Below are 20,645 nucleotides of genomic sequence, written 5' to 3'. Positions count from 1 at the left end.
GAGATTTAATTTCAGTAGCTGACATTCAGATGATACCTGGATATCCTGAGGATGTCAAGTAATTAGCTAGTCAGAATTCTTGAATGAGATTGTACTGGGATCATATGGTGGCCTAACCCTAAAGTGGGTGATTCCAGGACTTTTGAGGTTAAAATGTTCTGCACTACAGCTTAATGCAATTAACTAGGCATTTCCTCAGTCTAAAGATCTTGTTGCTCACTAGAATGAGACCTAAACAACATTCTTAGACATTAAAAAGAGCCTATCATTTTATGGGTTGTGTCTAGGAAAAGGGGAGAGGAACATTTACTCTGCCTTCAAATTTAGAGAGACTCAGTTAAAAACTCTGTGCAGCTATGAAATTTGGCTGGTATCCATAGTCTGCTAAACTCCCTATAAAACTTTGGTTGTTCTTATTAGCTATTTTATTTTTCCACGATACCAGTTGCAGAATAATTCTGTTGTTCTTCATCATAAACCTATAATATTCACTTTGAAGAAGCTTTAATTATTTAGTTATTCATTCTATAAATATCAGTTATTCCAATTTGAGGAATTACATTTTGGATTGTGTTTACTGTGTCTCAAGAGATATGAACTCAGTCGTGTCTGTTTATTTTAATGAGATAAGCCAGGCTCACGTGATAATTTTTTACCAAAACACAGAATAAAAAGGCATGAAGAAGGAGAAGCTGAGTGATTATTGTATAACATGATGACTCTCTCTTAGACAGTTTTTAATTGGAAAGTGACCTGCGTTGAGCTGAGAGACGAGATGTCATGCATGTTCTGTGTGTTTCCATCACTAATATAGGTTAATAGAAAGCGGTCTTTGGTTTGGGTTGTCGAATTCAGTTTTGTTTATAATTAACAATATTACGAATGCTGATTATTTTAATGTAGTGGTGAAGAAAGAAGCATAAAAGAGAATCATCTAGTACAAAGGTTAAATTAGAAATAGTAAAAGGATAAATGTGTCTGAGAAGTGGTTCTAGGGTTTTAATGCAGGGGTATCTTTAAAGGAAATCTTAGATTTCTCGGAATCTCACTTGTGGACCAGAAATTTAAGTTTTTGAGCAGGGAATTTCAAAAACAAAACTTATGTACCATCTGAATGGAAGAAATAGAAGCATTAGTACAGTCAGTATCCTAACTTCTTTCAACGTGACTACTTAATAGTTTTATCACAAGAGACCTTTAAAAAAATACTTGTTGCTCTGAACTTTTGCCCCTCTACGTATCTTTGCACGGGGAGCTTTGGACAAGAGTCTTAAATCTGTCTGATAGTAAGATATCCTGATTCATTTTCATTTCCCTACATCTCTGGGCCTTCTCAGCTGTTAAACTTGTGCTGGCCGACTGCTGGCTCCGCACGCTGTGCTGATCCTTTTGTTTAACTGGCATTTCTCTTAGCTTCCCCACTTAAACTAGCTATCAGAATCCTATGGGTCAACCAGACAGTTTGCCTTATCACAAGCTCACCTGAAACATCTTTTGAGGTAGGGCCTGTGATTTCATGACAAATAGTCACCTCAGTGGGGAGCTACAGAGCTCACCTCTATCTTCCAAGGGTTAACGGTAACCTATAATAATAATTTGGTGACACAAAATGCTTCTTTTTATGCATTACCTATTTCCAGAGGCCTAATTTAGGTTTGTATCAAAATGGATGTCACAAACAGTACAGCTTCCTGCTGCGAAGCAAAGTGCTACTGAGAGACATTCTGTTATTCTTTCGGTGGCACCTGGGAGGGGCGAAGAAACACTGAGGGGAGTGAAGCAATTGTCAGTCACTTATAGTGTAGCTGGGACAAGCCCGTGGTGGAGAATGGTTTTCCAAGGTGGAATAGCTTTATGGAATTGTTATATGAGAAACTGAAGTTTCTTCTGCTGCAGTTGATATGAGGCAAATTTTAGAACAAGGAAAACAGCAGAAGTGGTTATCACAAGGTGCCTTATTTTTCTGTATGATTTTCATACTTCATGCTCTAGCAACAGTGACAGCGCTTACCCAGGTGTAAACACAAACATAATAATACATCCCGAGAAAGTTTTAAACTTTGTCTGTTGAAAGTCTTAATTCCTCATCACGAAATCCCTGGCCGTGCGAGAGCCAGTCCATTCGGAAAAGCAAGCAGAGCTGATCTGTCAACGTGTTCCATCTTTAACCTTTTACTCTATTTTTAAATCGCTAGTACCTACCCTAAACATTCTAGGCTTCTCTATTGTCCTAGTTCTTTCCACAAAAGAAAGCAAACACAAATTTCTCATAATTTTTCTTACTTAACTATTCCCAGGAGTATTTGTACTTTAAATAGAAACTTATGAAGGCTTGTTTTTCATAAGTGTTTAGAGTTAGAATTTCTGGCTATGCTGGTAGTGAGAGATGGGAAAATATGGCAATGTTATTTCACAGAAGGGGTCTTCCAGGGAGCCCCCAGTGCACACCCTATAGGCTAAATTGCCCTTACAGTTAAGCCGGCAGCTGATTTGAGCCCAAATATGGGGTGGTAAGTGACCTGCGTTTTAGAATTCAGTGATGGAGGCATTTATGTATTTCCATGCTTTAGGCTCTGTGGGAGCATCCAGCTTCGGGCTTTGCCTTGACTGTGCCTGATTCTCGTACCTGGAAAAGGGATGGGAAAACCTCAGGGAGCTGGGCAAATTGTCAAGAACTCCATCCCAGAGGTTGAACTCCAGCTCCCACTTCAGCGTTTTGCTCTTGCATGTTTTCTGAGAGTGCAGGGTTTTTCTTGGCCTGCCGCTTCCCCAGTGGCCAGCCCTCGCCTCCTTGCTGTACTCTGGGGAGGTGTTCTCAGAATGCCCGTTTCCCACCCGCCCCTGGGAGCACCACGAAGGAGCAGCTGTCCTTGCTTTCCCACTCCCACTCCGAGGAGAGGCTTGGGTGCACCAGCTTCTGCCACATACTTAATTTGTGCATCTCAAGCACAGCTTGTTGCACAGCCCTGCATTTTTGGCTCAGTGAATGTGTTGAACATGTTCATATAGGTGTTCAACTTGGGGTACACACATGTGGGGATAATGGATATGGTCTCTGTTTTCAAGGACTCAGTTTTTAAACGTATATAATGGCTATTGGAAAAAAACATTGATTTTTTTTTAATGTGCTGCAAGTAACATGCTCATGACATTCTTTTTGCTTCTTTAAAAAGCTGGGTAAAAACTAGAATTTTAAGGGGTTTTTACCATAAAAACTGCTTTCAGCCACATTATATCTGTTTCCTTATTTAATTGACTATAATTCATTTTGTAATGTTGCTCATTCAAAGCAGGAAGACTTTCTACTGCCATGGTCTAAGAGTTTGGTCACTTTTCTTAGGGATTGCTCAGATCTTCCTTAATAGCAGCTCCCCAAAGAAAACCAGAGAAAAGAAAGAACGTTAAGCCGTCAACTGCAGCTTTTGTCCTATTTAAATTGCAATGGGTAATTTTGAAAAACTGTAAGTGGGGTGATGATGTAAGATGGACTTTTAGCTTTCTTTTCAAAGTTTCTTCCAATTTTTGTGCTTATTTCAAAACCTTTACCTAGAATGAGAATTCTTTCATGTTGGTTAATGTCCTTTGTTTTCATGGTATTGTTTTTTGTAATGATTCGTGGGTAGAAATGTGCCAGGGCCATGCTTTGGGATCTGAGCCTCCTTTGGACCCCATAGGATGTCAATGGACTCATTAGGATTTAGCCAAGTTTTATGCATTATTCATAATATACATTCACAGCGTGCGCACTAACGACCGTCTCCTGTGTCTGCTTAGTCAGAACCATTTGCATGCTGTATTATGGAACCATAATACAGAATGCATTTAGCCACATTTTCTGTATTATCCTTAATACATATTGTCATCATGTTCTGTTATGGGATATGTGGTGAATGTGTTTAAACAATAGCATACACTTGTGCATTATGATACCATAAAAACAAATGTATAATAAAAGTCTTGATGGAAGTAATTATTGCATATGTGCAATAATAGTTTCTAAAAAAGCCTTCATATTATTTCTAGTTTGCTTTTATTGTTTGATTATCTAGTTATTTGTTTATGCCTTCTGGACTGATGTCCTGAAATTTTTTAATTTTGAAAACAACATACCTTCTTTTTCCCTCTCATATCTTACCTCATTAGTTTCCCTAAATGAGTATTTAAAAATATAATATTTAAAAGAGACTCGAAGATTAGGAAAAGCATGTTTCCTAACTACCAATTAAAGATCTGTAGGGTATTTGTTATAAAGAGCCTGTGTTCCATGTAGCAGCAAGAACTGTGTTGTACATGTGAGAAATTAACATCAAATTATTAACATCAAATTATCTTCCATATCGAGGATAGAGAGGTTCTGAGTTCTAAAGTCAGCAGTGACTCTAATTCATTTAAGGAATTGGCACTTTATCTTTTATCTCTGACATCTTGCTTGCAAAATGGAAATGGCCACTGTTTAATTGCAAAAGGATGCCAGATTCCTTATATCTTTTTCTAAAAGAATATTTATTTGAAATAGAAAGAAAAAATCTAGAAATATACCTGTGTCACAAGTGTGAAGAAAACAAAGAATTTATTTAAAACTGTAAATGATAATTTGTTGAAAAGTTATGTTATGATGGAAATCTTAAGTACAGAATACAGTAAAAAATTCATTGAAATTGTAAGTCTTTTGAGAGAGTTCCTGGTGGTTTTCAATAGTTTAAAGTCATCTGGTTTCTGGTTAGCTACTAGTAAACTCATTTTAGAATGTTGCCTTTGAAAACTCTACAGTGCATTTAGCATCCTCCAAATGTTGCGCTTTTATACCTGACCACTTCTTATTTCATTATGAAACTGTATAGGAATAGATTTAGAGGGAGTTTATAAAAGATAGTAGTCTTAGTTGGAAGGGTCATTAGTCTTTTTATTGATAATGACACTTTCATCGGTAATCTGTTTTACCTGCAATCAGTCTTATGAAATTTATGTTTTGCTAGATGTTATTGGTGAATTTGTTTCAAATAAATGATCTCACTGAAAATCTGAAGCGTGCCCATGGTAATGTTGTAAACTATCCTTCTCTTGTCTCTTCTTTTCAGCACGTTTGTTGTTATGCATCTAGATAAAATGGCTCTTTTCTTTGGGAATCTGCAAGAAATATAAACCTGATGCAAAATCAGAGTAATATCTTTTCTGCCTATCTCAGTATATTATTCTCTATTTCTCTACTGACATTCACGTAGTTGTTTGGGTTGTCTGCATGTTGAGAAGGAAATAGATTAAAATCTTGTGGTTCTAGATATAGTCCAAATGTGATAGATTAAATTACAAGTAGCCAGACCTCAAAATAGGACAGAGAAGGATATGGTACTCATCAAAACCTAGACATTTTGGTTGTCTGGAGTAATAGAGTTTGTCGGGGAAAGAGAGAGAAATTGAGTGTTAGAGAGGTAGACAGAGGGTGCACCCCCTTAAATGAATGCTTTTCTGCAATATAAGGAGGGAAAAAACCTCAGTGGCTCCTGTTTTAACAAGCTCTATTCTTTCCACTTTCATTTGATATTTCCTCCCAGTAGGCTTAGTTAACAGTTGATCACCCTGTCGGACTTTTATTGTCAATTTAAATAGTTCCTCTGCACAAAAAGTCCTCATGTTAATTTTGGCTATTTTTTCAAATTTTTGGAAAAGCTGTTGATCCTTAATGTATATGTCTGGATGAAATGGAATGCCTAAAAATGTTTTGTTTATATTTTAATTTATTAAGATATGTTTGTAAATCAGATGACCAGAAACTAATTCAATTTTTTTAAAATAAAAATTTTTAGGGGCTGGCCTGGTGATGTAGTGGTTAAGTTCACACACACCACTTTGGCAGCCTGGGGTTCACGGGTTTGCGTCCCAGGCATGGACCTACACACTACTCATCAAGCCATGCTGTGGTGGCATCCTGCATACAAAATATAGGAAGAGTGTCATAGATGGTAGTTCAGGGACAAATCTTTCTCAAGCAAAGGAAGGAAGATTGGTGACAGATGTTAGCTCAGGGCCAATCTTCCTCACCAAAATAAATAAGTAAATAAATAAAATTAAAATTTTTATATACAGGAGGATTGAGTCTAATTCAGCATAGTCACTTTCAAGACTATATACTTCTTTCAGTGATGCTGAAAGTGCTCAGACTATTTCAGAAACGTCTCCTTTGGAGCTGCTGGAACCTGAGGCGTACTCTTTTGGTAACTTCAGTGGGCAAATTTTCTAACTTTAAAGAAAGGATTTATATTTCAAAATAATCAAAAGATATGTTTGAGCCAAGTCTGGTGAATAAAATAGGCGGGTAGTCAGAAGGGGAGTGGGAGTGGAGGGGAGCACGGCTGTGGAACTAAAAGTCTGTTTTCTTGGGTCAGTTATAAATTAGAGGCTTACAAAACAGTGGCTTCAAAGTGTTTTAAGCAACAGTAGCAACAAGGAGATGAGTATATAGTTTCTTAAGTGTAATTCTTTGAAGGACCACATTTATTTGTCAGTAAAGGTTTAAAATAGATTTGAAACATGTTACATTAATTTATAGTTATACCTTGCATAATCTCAATATATTTTAAGTCTCTTTCGTGTTCATCTATTATAACTGACATGCAAAAATGTGTCCATTTTTAGACTGGGGTGCCTGCTGTTTCCAAGGTATGAAAAATGCACAGAGTCCTTCAAAACCATTAATTCTGAGCTAAGTTGTCCAAATGGAAAAATAAGTTCTATGTCTTTTTGGTTTTTTTAGATTAATTTTTCAGATAATAATTCAATATTTCCAGAGTCTAAGTATCTTAAATGTAGATTTAATTTTTTTCTACTTAATATTGGTCAGAGTTTGCTTCAATATTCATAGTAATAAAATTTATTTCAAGGAGTTTCTTCATTTGAATTTATTTGTTGGCTCTTCAAGACCAGTCTGGCCACTTGTAGACTGGCCCAGTTGCTTGCAAATAGATTATTTCCATAGATAAACAGGAAGAAACATACACAATTGTATATACGCATAGAGTTTCATGACTAACTTCCAAAGTAATAAATTTAAAAAGACTATAATTTTGGAGATTTATTTAATAATAAAGTGAATATTCACTGGACCATATGATTTTAATTTTGGAGTGGATCTTAGATATCACCATGTCCAAATCCCTCATTTTGATACCCCTGAATTCCTTGGAATGCTCCAATACGAGGAATAATATTAAAAGGGTTGCCATAAGCAAGGGCAGATTCAACAAAGAATGTTGGATTAATAGAAAATAGTTGAGTACTATTTTAGCTTATTGCAGATAATTTGAAATCTCAAATTACTGGGAATTGCTATTTCTTGAAGAGGGTTAAGAGATGGAACAATTTCCTAGTGAGGTGACTAACAGGGAAAATTCAAATAAATGTGTATACTAAAAGTAAGGTTTGGATTAGTCTGGATTAGGTATCAGTTTTTTTTCCCAAATTTGAATTAAATTGGATTTGGCTTCGTGAATAATTTTTGTTACCTGCATAATAATACAGTGAGTTTACCGTAGATAACTTTTTAAAAGTACCATGGGGGGGCCAGCCCGGTGGTGCAGCGGTTAAATTCACACGTTCTGCTTCAGCAGCCTGGGGTTCGTCGGCTTGGATCCCGGGTGGGGACACGGCACTGCTTGGCATGCCATGAAGTGGTAGGCGTCCCATGTATAAAGTAGAGGAAGATGGGCATGGATGTTAGTTCAGGGCCAGTCTTCCTCAGCAAAAAGAGGAGGATTGGCAGCAGATGTTAGCTCAGGGCTAACCTTCCTCAAAAAAAAAAGTACCATGGAATCCTGGCAGATGTAATAGATATTAACATTTTCGTCTTTATCTTAATATTTCTGTCTAAATTTCCATTACGTATTTTTTGTTTAACTTTTAAGCCCTCACTCTTTAACCTACTGTGTACAATTGCACATGGCAACCACAATCTCTGGTTCAGAGAAGAGAATACATTCATTTAGCTAAGTTGGGAAATTTATCTTTGTTTCTCTCTCTCTCCCTTATGTCCTTCCTTTCTCCCTTCTTTCTGTTTTTCTTGTACTTTAAATCCCAAAGTTAGCTCTTATTGCATATTGGATATAAGTGGAGAAGGGCAATAAAAATTGGCTTTGTAGGAAAGTTCTATGTTATTTTTGTAAGACTTCACCTAGTTCTTAATGGCTTACATATCTGCACCCCTAGTCCCATAATACACCCCACTCAGTGAACAAATCTTATAAACTATAACATTCCAATAGATGTTAGTTGTTCATTCTTTGATTTGGTGAGATGCAGAGCAGCCAGGACGGCAGCTAGAATTGCAGCTATTTTTGTTGATGGCTTTATGACTTTTTTATATGTTGTATACCTTTTGATGAAGTTCAAACTTTATCGCTTTTCAGCTGACATGGCACTAGTCCTACAAGTTATAACTCCCAGAAAAAAAATACGAAGTTTGCTTTTGGATTATGTTCATCTTGGTTGTTTTATAATTGGAATAAAGTTTCTGATGGTCCCACTGAGTGTTGACAGTACCTCCTATGATCTTTATATGTGAACTCTCCTAAGATTCTACTTCTTGTTTTCTTTTTCTTGAGTAACGTAAATGTGAATTTTAGTTCAGGCCTGGGGGATGATGTGTATATTTTCTTTTTGTTAGTAGGTATGTGGTATATAAATTGAGTATTTATATCTCATTATTTTGATAACATGCTACAAAGATCCCGGTAGCTGTGTTTAATATTTGTTTTAGGAAATTCGCCACTGCAGACAAATTTATTTTAGACTGACTTTTCTGAAGAACAGTGAATTAAATGGTGGGGAAAAAACCCAACGTGGTAAAGTAAATGTGATCTGTTTTCTGAGTTCATGGGAGACCTTCGTAATCTTTCTTTTCTCAGGATTTTTTCTTTTCTATTGTCTCCAATTCATTGCTTGTTTCTATTTTCTGTGTAGTAACTGGCCTCTAGATGCGGGCTTGTACTGATAAGTTATAATTCCAAGTGAAGTGATAGGGACAAATATTTCTAGGTGTTGGTTGTGGCACCTCCATTCTGACCTTAGACAAGTCACTTCATCTCTTTTCTCCGTCATTCTCTTTCTTTCCTAGCTTGTCGAGGAAACAGTTATAACAGTTCATGAGGCTGCTCAGAGGAGTAAATGAGATAATATAAATAAAAGCTCAGATATTCTAAAATTGAAAAGGGGCCCACTTATACCAGCCATCAAAATACTGAGTATTTGCTTACTGAAAGAGACAAACGATAATGCCCAGGCTTTCAGGAGTGTTTTGCCAAATTTCCCTCAAGATTTTAAATTGGCTGGTGGAAACAGAATTTTAGAACTGGGACACTGTTCCATACCCATAATCCCTCCTCCAAATCAGTGAAGGAAATTGAGGTCCAGGGATACTGGGTGAGATGTTTAAGGTCACATAGATAAGTAGGGGAATTGATCATAGAACCCAGGTCTCTTGGCTCCCACAATGAGCCATATTCTTCACTCTGCCATTTGGCCTCCTTTAGCATTAGATGTCTTTCAAGTGAGAGTGAAATAGGATCAGTAGCATCCACCCTTCTCTCAGAAATAAAGGACTCTAGAGAGGCATCTTCCTTTTGCTTTCTTTTTCCCCTTGTGGTTATTGACAAAGCTTGGGATCATGTTGAAACTTGTTGCAACCACCAGGAAACTCTTTCAACTTTTAATAGTTATCACCCTGCTCCTAATTAACAAGTAGCAAGCATGATTATGCTCCAGTAAGTTGGAAAGACTTGTCAGACTTTAATATTTAGATGAGGAATAGACCTCCAGCCATGAAAAAAAATCCCTGTTGATATTTTCCATAAAAGGGGACGTACAGTTCAAAACCAGCAGAGCCGACTCTGCCACTTTGTATAATGAGATCCTGAGAAATGGCTATGAAGAGAGCATGTTAGTCACGGCTTACATTAACACACAGTGTCTCCTCGAAATCGTTGGCTTCCTTTTCATGGAAATGCTGCATAATGAGCCATAAGGAGGTTATTATTTCTCTATATTTTGCCCAGAAATAAAACAAAAATAATAAAAATTATTAAACTTGAATTTATGGAAGTGTGTGATGAGGACAGCTTTTTTTTTCCCCCCGAGGAAGATTAGCCCTGAGCTAACATCTGCCAATCCTCCTCTTTGTGCTGAGGAAGACTTGCCCTGAGCTAACATCCGTGCCCATCTTCCTCTGCTTTATATGTGGGACGCCTACCACAGCATGGCTTGCCATGTGGTGCCATGTCCGCACCCAGGATCCGAACTGGCGAACCCCGGGCTACCGAAGTGGAACGTGCGCACTTAACTGCTGCGCCACCGGGCCAGCCCAGAGGACAGCTTTTTGTAAATGAATCTTTTGCTGGTGTCATCCATTTCAATCAAATAAGTAGTGTGCCCCATAGGAGAAGGAACTTTTAAAAATCATGTACACTTAATTCATTTCCTAAAAATTGACATTTACACTTACCTCGGGTACTGACTGACTCTCTCTCTCAAGGAAAAAAAAAAGTTTGTTTCTTAAGAAATCAGCAGGACGTTCAGCTCCCCTGAGAAGCTAGGTGGTTAAACGCTCATGTCTGTGTTTCCCCAGCTGCTCCAAGGTGAAGAGTCGGACCTCGGTCGTTGAATATGATGCTGGGTAATGTGACCTGAGCTTCTTGCAGAATGTCAGAAAATTCCCTTTATTTTCTTCTGATTATATTTTGCCACATTTAAAGAGACAAAAAACAATCTACAATAGAGAAAATAAAAAGAAATATAGAAGCAGAGTCCCCATTACCAGTAGTGTTTTCTGGTAGCCTTTGAAAACTGAATTGTTGTCTCAGTGTCATATCTAGAGGTCAGTTCAAGTCATGTCCCAAACCGGGTTATAACTAGTTTTAGTGTAGACAGTCTCAGCAAGGACATTGAGACAGCAAGGTTTAACTTTGCTATTCAAGTAATAATCAAAATAGAACTAGATTTACTATTTCATCTCTCTCTCCTCAGATGATTTATTTATGTGGGTTCTCTCCATCTAGAATCAGAGTATAGAGAGAAACCTCCTCTAAGCGGATGTCCCAAGTGAACAACATTTTTCTGGGGAGGTTAAAATCTCTCTAAATGTAGGCCATGGGTTGGTGAATGAGTGCCTATCACATGCCCAGTACCCCTTTTGGCATTGAGGATAAAACAGTAAACAGAATAGACAGCTCTTGCCCCAAAGGAGCTTAAAATCTAGACGGCATGATAGAAAATAAACTATAAATAAAGAGATATGACAATTCCATATGAAGAAGAATAAATAGCATAAGATGATAGACAGTAGTTCCCAGGATCTGCTTTGTTTGGGGTGCTCAGGGAAGAAGATGACATTTGAGTTGAGATCTAAATGATGAGAAGGATGAACCTGTGTGATGATCCAGAGAACAGATTTCTCATAGCATATGCTGTGGCCCAGTGACAGGGGAGAGCCTAGCTTGTTCTAGGGGGAGAGCCCACTTTTCTCCTCTCTTCTCACACTTGTTACGCTTCTCATGCCCTTCTCTCATCTGTACTCTCAGTTCATGATCTTGCTTCCTATTTCTCCTAGAAAATTAAAGGAACAAGAAGAGGGCTTCTCGAAACTTCTATCATAGCTGTGCACCTGCCTGCCTATACTCTGCCTTATCCTTGTTCCAATGTATAAACTGTCGGTGATCCTAGGAAAGGCTGACTCCTCCACTGGTGCACAAGATCCTGGAGTCTCTTCCCTCAGGCCTGCTCATACATACTCCACTCATGCTCCTTCCTCTGTCCTACATCATCACATTTTCCCTCTCTACCAGATCTTTCCCATCAATCTACCATCAACATTTTCCTTTTCAAATCTTATTTCTTCCATTTTAAGAGGACACACCCTTTTTCAATGCCACTCCTCTCCAACTACTTCACATTTGTCTCTAGCTGCTTAAAGAAGAATTCCTTGAAAAAGTTGTATAAATTTTTTTCTTCAAATTCTTCCCTCTCCTTTTCTCTTGAAACCACTCCAAGGAGGCATTTGCCTTCATCATGCTGCTGAAACTGCTCTTTATTCAAGTCAACAGTGGCCTACATGTTGCTATGCCAATGATCAATTGTCAGTCCTTGCCTTACTTGTCCCTCAGCAGCATTTGAAACTGTTATTTACTCTTGTCGCCTCATAAGACATTTTTCACTTGGCTTCTGTTTTCTTGATTTGCTTTCTACGTGCCAGCTGCTGCTTTTCGTTCTTTATTTGGTCCGTCTTCATCACTGTAATCTCTAAACATTGGCACACCCCAATGCTTAGTTCTTGAACCTCTTCTCTTTTCTCTCAAAACAAAAATCTTTGTTAGTCTTCATCCAGTCTAATGGCTCTAAATGCCGTACATACACTGATGACTTCTAAATGTAAATCTGGAGCCCAGAACTCCCTCTTGAACTTCAAGCTCATATATCCAACTACTTGATGTCTCTTCCTGAATGTCTAATAGGCAATTTAATATAATAGGTACAAAAATGAGCTCCTGCTCTCTCCCTGCCCCATACCCCGTGCTTCTCCTACAGTCTTTCCCATCTCAGTTATGGCAACTGTATTCTTTCAGTTGCTCAGGCAAAATCCTTGAAGTCATCTTTACGCAACTCTTTTCCCAACAGCCTAGTTTCTCGGGAATCCTGTCTTGTCTACCTTCAGAATATATCCAAATCCTTACTGTTTCTTACCACTTCCTAAGCTACCACCATAGTTCAAGCTGTTATCATCTCTCATCTGGATTAATTCAATAGCCTTCTAATTGGTGTCCCTGCTTCCACCATTGCCCATCTCTAGCCAATTTTTAACACAGCCAGAATGACCATGTTAAAGTGTAGACAGATATTACTCTTCCGTTCAAAGCCTCCAGTGGTTCCATTTCTCTCGTGGGTCAGTAGCCACATTAGTAAAATGGCCTACAAGGCTTAACGATATGGTATTCCCCCACCTCTCAGACCTCATGGCCTAATACCTTCCCTTTGCTTAGTCTGCTCCATGCACGCTTGATGGTGTTCAAATCCTCCTTGCATTTTCCCACCCCAGGGCTTTGGCACTGCTGCCCAGAGCTCTCTTCCTCCAGATAATTGTATGGCTTGCTCTTTCTCCTTCTTCAGTCTTTACTCAAATGTATTTTCTTAGTGAGTTTTTCCCTGGCCACCCTATCTAAAATATCCCCCTCCTTTCCACCTCTCTCCAAGAACACATACGCTCCCTGCTCCCTCTCGGGCCTTCCTACTTTATATTTCTCCTTAGCTCTTATTACCATTTTGAATTTACTACATGTTTTCTTAATTTCCTTGCTTCCCTCCACTAGAACGTGCGTTCACTGAGGAGAGAAATATTTGTATGTTCTGTTCATTGCTATATGCCCAGAATTTAGAAGAATGTTCAGTAAATATTTTAAAATGAATGAATGAATGATTGGATATAAGAGCATACTGAACCAGAGAAAGAGTAAGGTAGCAAAAGTTGTACAATGTTTTGGGGCTGGCCCCGTGGCCGAGGGGTTAAGTTTGCGCGCTCCGCTGCAGGCGGCCCAGTGTTTCGTTTCGTCGGTTCGAATCCTGGGCGCGGACGTGGCACTGCTCATCAAACCACGCTGAGGCAGCGTCCCACATGCCACAACTAGAAGGACCCACAACTAAGAATATACAACTATGTACTGGGGGGCTTTGGGGAGAAAAAGGAAAAAATTAAAATCTTAAAAAAAAAAAGTCGTGCAAAGTTTTAATGAGATAGAATTTTACTTCTAGGGTTCTAGGATGCAACGCCATATTCAATTTTCCAGCTCAGTGTTGTTTCCTGGGCATAAAACCAGTTTTACTTTAAAGAAGAAAAATTTTTTTTTACAAAGAATAAAGATTTTTAAATCTTCTCTTGGAAGTATAATGATCCTGAAGATCTGACATACTCATACTTGTTTTAAAGAAGTTAGAAAATACATAAAGAACCATGGAAGATTTCTGTATAGGCTGCAGAAGTTTTGTTTCCTAAATATTAATACAAATATCACGTTAAGGAAGTAAAACAATTTAAAGTAATGGTTTTTAAAAAAACTTACAGGTGTAAAAGAGAAGCATATGGCTGAACAGAGATTGCCAATGAAATTGACAGATGATTAACATTCATTAAAACTTTTAATTAACACCTTAGAAAATTCCATAAAATGATACTGTATGTAAATGACTATGTGTGATATCTTGGAGCATTCTCATACCTTTTTTACAGGGGGGAAAAATGGATCACAGAACTGCTTATGATAACGCTTTTCCCTGCCCCAGGTTTGTTTCGGGTGTTATCTACTTGTGTCAATCATGCCGGTTTGAGCTGCCGATATTCTGAGTATATTTGTCTAAGATGTAAGTGATTCTCTGTATTCATTGGAGGAAAGAAAACCTCCCTTTTAGTTTCTTATCATTTCTTTTTCAATATTTTCTGATGAAGTAACTAGGGGAGAATTTGAGCTTTAACATGGAGCTTCTCCAAGCTGATTTGAAATCCAATTCATTTAAAATCTGGTTAATAAAATTTGTGATCAATAAGCCATATATAAAATGACACGGAAAGTTGTGAGAAACTGACTTTGTGAGGATTCAAAACACTAAATTGCGCTTTGTTTTCTTTGTTGGGACTCATTTTCTATTCAGTGTTGGCGGTGAAATGGGAGTGGTTTTCTGCTTGAAAATAGTGGTAGTTGGTAGTAAAAAGATTTGAAAACTTTTGCAGAGGTACAGTTGCTATAGGATTTTGTTATTAATTTTTGAGTTCCGATAAAAGACAGCTTCTTAGTGTTTTGTTGAGAGAGTTGTGGTACGAAAATAAGCTTCCTTACCTCTTGCTGATTTCTAGACCTGGGGAGGAGGATGGTAAAAAACATAGAAATATCTTTTCTTTGACAGAAGTGTGTTTCAGTTGTTGTCAGATAACATGCTTGGTCAGGGTTAAACAGCCACTGGTGGTCCAGGGTAATCTTTAAGGACATGAATTATTCTCCCAAGCTGTCATCTCTGGAGATCCTCAAGGACTGTGAAGGATATGTGGCTCTCTTTTTTCCACTGTCTCCTTATAGTTAATTGCATTTAACTTCCTCTGCTCTCTTTTGCCTCTTTCTCCCCCTGGGACATCCCCTATTTTATTTCTCTCTGCCTTTCTCCAATGAGTTTTCCATGCTTCTCAGCTTGGTGCCTATTGACTTGACTGTTGGAGCCACACTCAGTGAGTGATGGCTCTCCTTGTATGAGCTGCATGGCTGTGTTGAGTTATGAATGACTTCAGGGCTTCTTGGAGACTTCATTTTAAAATGCTATTCAGAACTTATTAATTGGCTTCTCAAAGTGTTGGCTCTTTGGTCAAAAGGCAACAAAGCAAGGGAGGTAGAACTAGATATTGCAACTGTTTTAGGTGGCTGAGGTTTGCAGAACACTTGCTACATAAATGAGGCATTATTATAATTTAAATTACCAAGTGTGATTTTAAAAGATCAGTTATAATATGCCTGCTTTTGAAAGCTAATGTGTATTTTAGGTTCAGTATTTAAGTTCCTTAGAATAATTTTTTATTTTCTTGTTTATTGGTTGGTAAGTATTAAGATTTTAAATCATTCTACAGATTAATTTAAGCAGTGAAAGCATTGGAACTGAAATATAAAAGCTTTAAAGATACAAAGGAACAAATTTATATTATTATTTTTATCTCTTCTGGTGTTAGGAGCCTAAATGTTTTGAAGCTGAAACATAAAGAATGGAGGAAGAAACAAAAAATTGCACTGAAAATACCAATTAAGCATGAATGTTGCCTGATTTATAATTCTATGTAGAGATTATAAAGAAGAAATATAGCTCATGAAGGATGAGATGCTCTAAAATTGTAATTCTGACTATATAATTGAGAATAATCCTGCTGAGAAAGAAAAGGCGTTAAGTAACATGTAACTATATCAAGAGCTCTTTGATAAGCTCAGAATTTAAAGGGGTAGGTGTTAAAGATAGAAGGAGGGGTACAAAGCGAGGGCTTATTAAGAAAGTCAGGAACTTTAGGACAGTTAAGGATCATGGTCATTCTTTCATTCAACAAACATTTACTGGGAACCTTTTCTATGCCAGATTCTCGTGTTTGCACTGTGGGTATTAAAGTATAAATCTTTGCCCTCAAAAATTTACTGTGATAACATTGGACTGTAATATTAATAATTGTTATAGCAAAAGAAGAATTCCTTAACCCCTATTTTGTTTCCAAAATGGAGAGTGGAGATTCAGCATACTTAAGTGGAAATGCAAGCCCAGGCTGGGATAAAGAATAGGGTGAGAACTTCTTAATATGAGTTCAAGCTTCCAGTCCCAGACAAGCGTATGTTTGAGCTTGAAAAGAACTTGCTCATATAATTGTGAGAAAAAGTGTTGGGTAAATAATAGCATGAGATATTAGGTAGATTTTTGGCAGGTAGAACAACTAAACTCATAGATAATTGATTAATGGATCAGTGTTAATGGAATATGAACTCTGACCTTGCCCTTGTCTTGAGTATTTATCGACAACTTCAGTGAACGTGTGCTTACTAGATCTTTGTTTTTTCTTGAGGAAGATTAGCCCTGAGCTAACAGCCACCAACAATCCTCCTCTTTTTGCCAAGGAAGATTGGCCCTGAGCTAACATCCGTGCCCATCTTCCTCTATTTTATATGTGGGATGCCTGCCACAGCATGACTTATAAGTAGTACATAGTTCTGCACCCAGGATCCGAACCAGCGAACCCGGGCTGCCAAGCGGAGCACACTAACTTAACCACTACGCCACTGGGCTGGCCCCTAGATCTTTAAATGATAAATATCTTGGAGGGGTAGCTTATATGTTTGATAAAATAGTCAGGATTCAATATTTAGATGTGTGAAAAATAGTATGTAAGGCTAAAATGGTAGAGACTCGCTTGAGAGTGGTTCCTTGGAAAAAAAGAATGTGAAGTTTAAATGGTTAATAAGCCAGTGGTTTGTTGGTCCTATTAAAAAGGGAACAGTGGCTAATTGTTACAGAGCCTTATTGATAAATTGGAGTAGGTCCAGAGTAGGGACATCACAACTGTCTTCAAATATTTGAAGAGTATCCTGGCTTTATGTTGCTCTGAAAGAATTGCTAGAAATTTAATGATGATCATTTTAGCACTATGAAACGGAAACCTTCCAAAAAACTAGAGTGGTCCAGCAATGGAGAGGACTACCATGTAAGGTACTGAAAGTCTTGTTATAGCGAAAGAGGTGGGCCATTTATGTAGGACAAGAATTGTGTTAGGAAATCTCTAAAGTTTCCTGTCTTTAGAATTGTGTAGTTCTATAATTTCACAAACTTATGACAATTTGAGAAGGTAAGAGGAATTTGCTCCAGGGGAAATAATATGCATATGAGTAGGGCATTTTTTTTAAAAAAAACAGATCAAACTCAGTGGCAATCCTGAAGACTATAATTAAAGTCGGAATGGGGAGTGGTTATAGCATTTCTCCCTCAAACATACTCGTGCTGTTCCCAGAATAATACAAAAGTGTGTAAAGAAACACAATGGTCTGAATTTGACCCATGGTTTGTCGGAGAGGTAAAGCATAGACGTATAATGGAGATCGGTTTAATTATTCCCCAATGTTCTGCTTCTCCTTTGATTAGAAGAAATGCTTGCCAGGTTACAAACAAGAGGGTTCATTTGGGAAACCAACAATCCTTGCCTTTGTATTGAGTTAAATATGGAGGTTTCATCTGTAAGAAGAAACCATGTTGGATTGCTAAGTACCTAAAAACCACTTCTAATGTGGCTCAAATTAACCTCGTTAGGCTTACCTGATATTTTTTCTATGAAGTTAACACAAAATACTCTAAGTGGATTGTAGTCCTTGGTTGAACAGATTCTACTTGAGTTTAGAGATAGTTCTGTATGGGATCTTGGATTTGGGAAGGACCTGAAAGGTAACCTAATATGAAGTTCCTTATTTTACTGATGCAGAAATTGAGTTCTACAGCTTTTGACTGACTTGCCCAAGGCAATTCTGTTGAGTTAGAGACAAATTTAAGATTAGATCCCAGCTCTTGTAACTTCTAGTGAATTCACGTCTCTTTCTATTGTACCGTACTCTCTCTCTCTTCTTTTAAGCTATTCTGAAGCTATGTAGTACGTCAAGATATAGAAGGAAAAGAGGAGCTTATATTCACATTGTCTTCATTAAGTTAAAGGTATTATATTTAAGTCTTAAGTATTTTTCGGTTTTATTAAACTTTGATCTCTGGAAATAAAATAAGAGACAGTTGTTAAACTTCTGTTCTGGTGAAAATGGAAGGGATGGATATAGGATTCTGTGGTTAATTTCAAAAAGGATTTAGAGCTTATGACAGTCTTAGCAGCTTCCCTAAATTATGTAGATGACTATTCCAGTAGCAGATAGATCAAGTATCCAAGTTTTAGGACAGCTTTTAAGCTCGGCAAATCTAAGACATCTGAACAGAATATCACTTTACCTAGAGGTAATTCAGGCTTCTGGACTTCTGGCGGAGAAGAAAGTCAGCATGCTAGAGTACTTTGCTGCAAAGTCTTTAAGAGTGAAACATTTTTTTCTTGTGATTCTTTTGTTTAGTCTCCCTCGTGATTGGAATACAGATTTAAGTAGTGGTACTTCATTGTTTTCAGCAATAATTGACTCAATATTGGATTTAATCACGATAATGGATTATCCGTTAAAATGTATTGCAGTGATAATTTCAATGTGGTTTTTATTGAGCAAACTCCTAAATGAGTATCTGAGTCACTAAAATTTATGATAAAAAGCAGAGGTGCTCAATAAATGTTTATTGAGTTAATTCATTAAGATTTTGAAAAGTGAACTCATAAATATTAAAAAAGTGTATATATATCTTTAGAGATAGTCCACTTGATGCAATTTGAAGTGACTAAATGTTTTTGGACAGTTCCTGATCAGTAATTCCTATGTTCATGCCATGTAAGTTGACATAGAGATTTAACATAATCGTGGAACTTTGGCTATTGTGGGGAAAGAGGTGTGAGTAGGTTAAGTGGGAGGTGAACAGATTGCCAAATTAAAATGAATTTGGAAAACTGAAAATCATATGAATTTAAAGATAAATTAGGTATATTTGAAAGTAAAAATCAAAAGAGAAGTCATTTTTCTGGTCCATGTGACTTCAGGGAGGGGGGAGAGGGAGCAAAGGGAGGGGGAGTGGTTTAGAGATTTCCTTGCAACCAAGTAGTTATAGTAATTTACTGCATGTCTGCTGTATCCCCAGCCTGTTCCAATAAAGTAGAAGTCGCATTCCCTGGTGTTGAGGAATTTGCTTTCTTTCGTAGTGGAGACAGGGTAAGACAATCACATATGAGGCAATTTGTTATAACTGCCTAAGATTTGTGTGATTGTGAAAATAAGTGGAATGCACTCTAAAGATTGTCCTTGGCTTCCTTCATCCCCCCTTCCAGCCAGGAGTACTTACTGTTCACCCTGAGTTCTCATATCCTAGGACTAGCGCGTGTTGGAAATTCATGAGTGTTAAAAATTCTTGTTGGGACCAGGTCCTCACCTCAAAATCGTGCAAGTACCTGGCACGCGTTCTCTCTCTTCACCTCTCCTACCTTGTGCCTTAGACCCCTTGATTTCAGCCCTGACTGATCATCAGAATTACCTGTGGAGTTTTAAAATTCAGGCCCTAGGGGAATCTCCAGGGCTGTGGCTTAGGCAAGTGTATTTTTCAAAGACTTGTACATGTGTTTCTGATAACTTTTAACTATCCAACTTCTGGTGCCAGTGATCTGCATCTCATTTGCTTATCTACCTGGTCTTACTTCCTGCCTGGATATTCTCTTCCTGCCTATATAATGACTTCTCCTTTAGGTGTTTAATTTGATTTGTCTTAATCAACATTTGGGGGCATAACTCTTTTAAGATCATTAAAAATTTGAAAATTGGAACCAGTTAATTGAGTTATAGAGAACCAGACCTCAGTTAAAAATCTCTGCTATATGCATAGCATCTATTCTGGTCAGTGGATGTGTATTTATCCACTCCATCAACGTTGTGTGGAATATCCCATTTTTTGTGTCTTTAATCTGTGTTCTGTAATTCCCTCCAAAACACACTATGCTCACCTGTGTGTTGATTGTACATAGCAAGATGAGCAAATGTCTATTTTGAGCATGAAAATGTACTTGTTTCTGTAGCTACTTGTTTGTGATGTTAATTTGGGTAAAGTGATTCCATTCTATTTGAATAATTTCTCTGATGTAGTAAACATAAAACTTCTCATTCAGATGATAAGTTTCTTATATATTCTTAAAATGGTTTGTGAAGCCATTAGTACAGATTAAATGAAAAGCAATCACATCATTTTTAAACTAAAATTTGTGGTCGATAGTCTCAACATTTATCAATAAAAGTAAGATTGGGAATGTCAGATTCATTGCCTGGGCTTTATGATGGTAAATGGATTTCTGGTTCTAATATTAAACTACAATCTGTCTGACGTGATTTAAATATTTAGTGTAGATAAGACCAAAGTTAACGGATTTGCTGGAGTAACATGAACTAATTTTCTAGTTATTTGCTGGGCCAGGAGCATGACAACCATATAGAAGT

The 20,645-nt window shown here is 37.5% G+C and overlaps 1 protein-coding gene across 30 annotated transcripts in view; it reads left to right on the top strand.

Moving 5' to 3' along the window:
* Positions 1-20,645, top strand: part of SOX5 (SRY-box transcription factor 5) — a 949,864-nt gene that overhangs the window by 24,341 nt on the left and 904,878 nt on the right. The gene's annotated exons all lie outside the window — the stretch shown is intronic.

The sequence above is a fragment of the Equus caballus genome, chromosome 6 (genome assembly GCF_041296265.1).
Source record: "Equus caballus isolate H_3958 breed thoroughbred chromosome 6, TB-T2T, whole genome shotgun sequence".
Taxonomy (NCBI): Eukaryota; Metazoa; Chordata; class Mammalia; order Perissodactyla; family Equidae; genus Equus; species Equus caballus.
The sequence above is the reverse complement of the archived record's forward strand: the minus strand, read 5'-3'. Positions and strand labels throughout refer to the sequence as shown.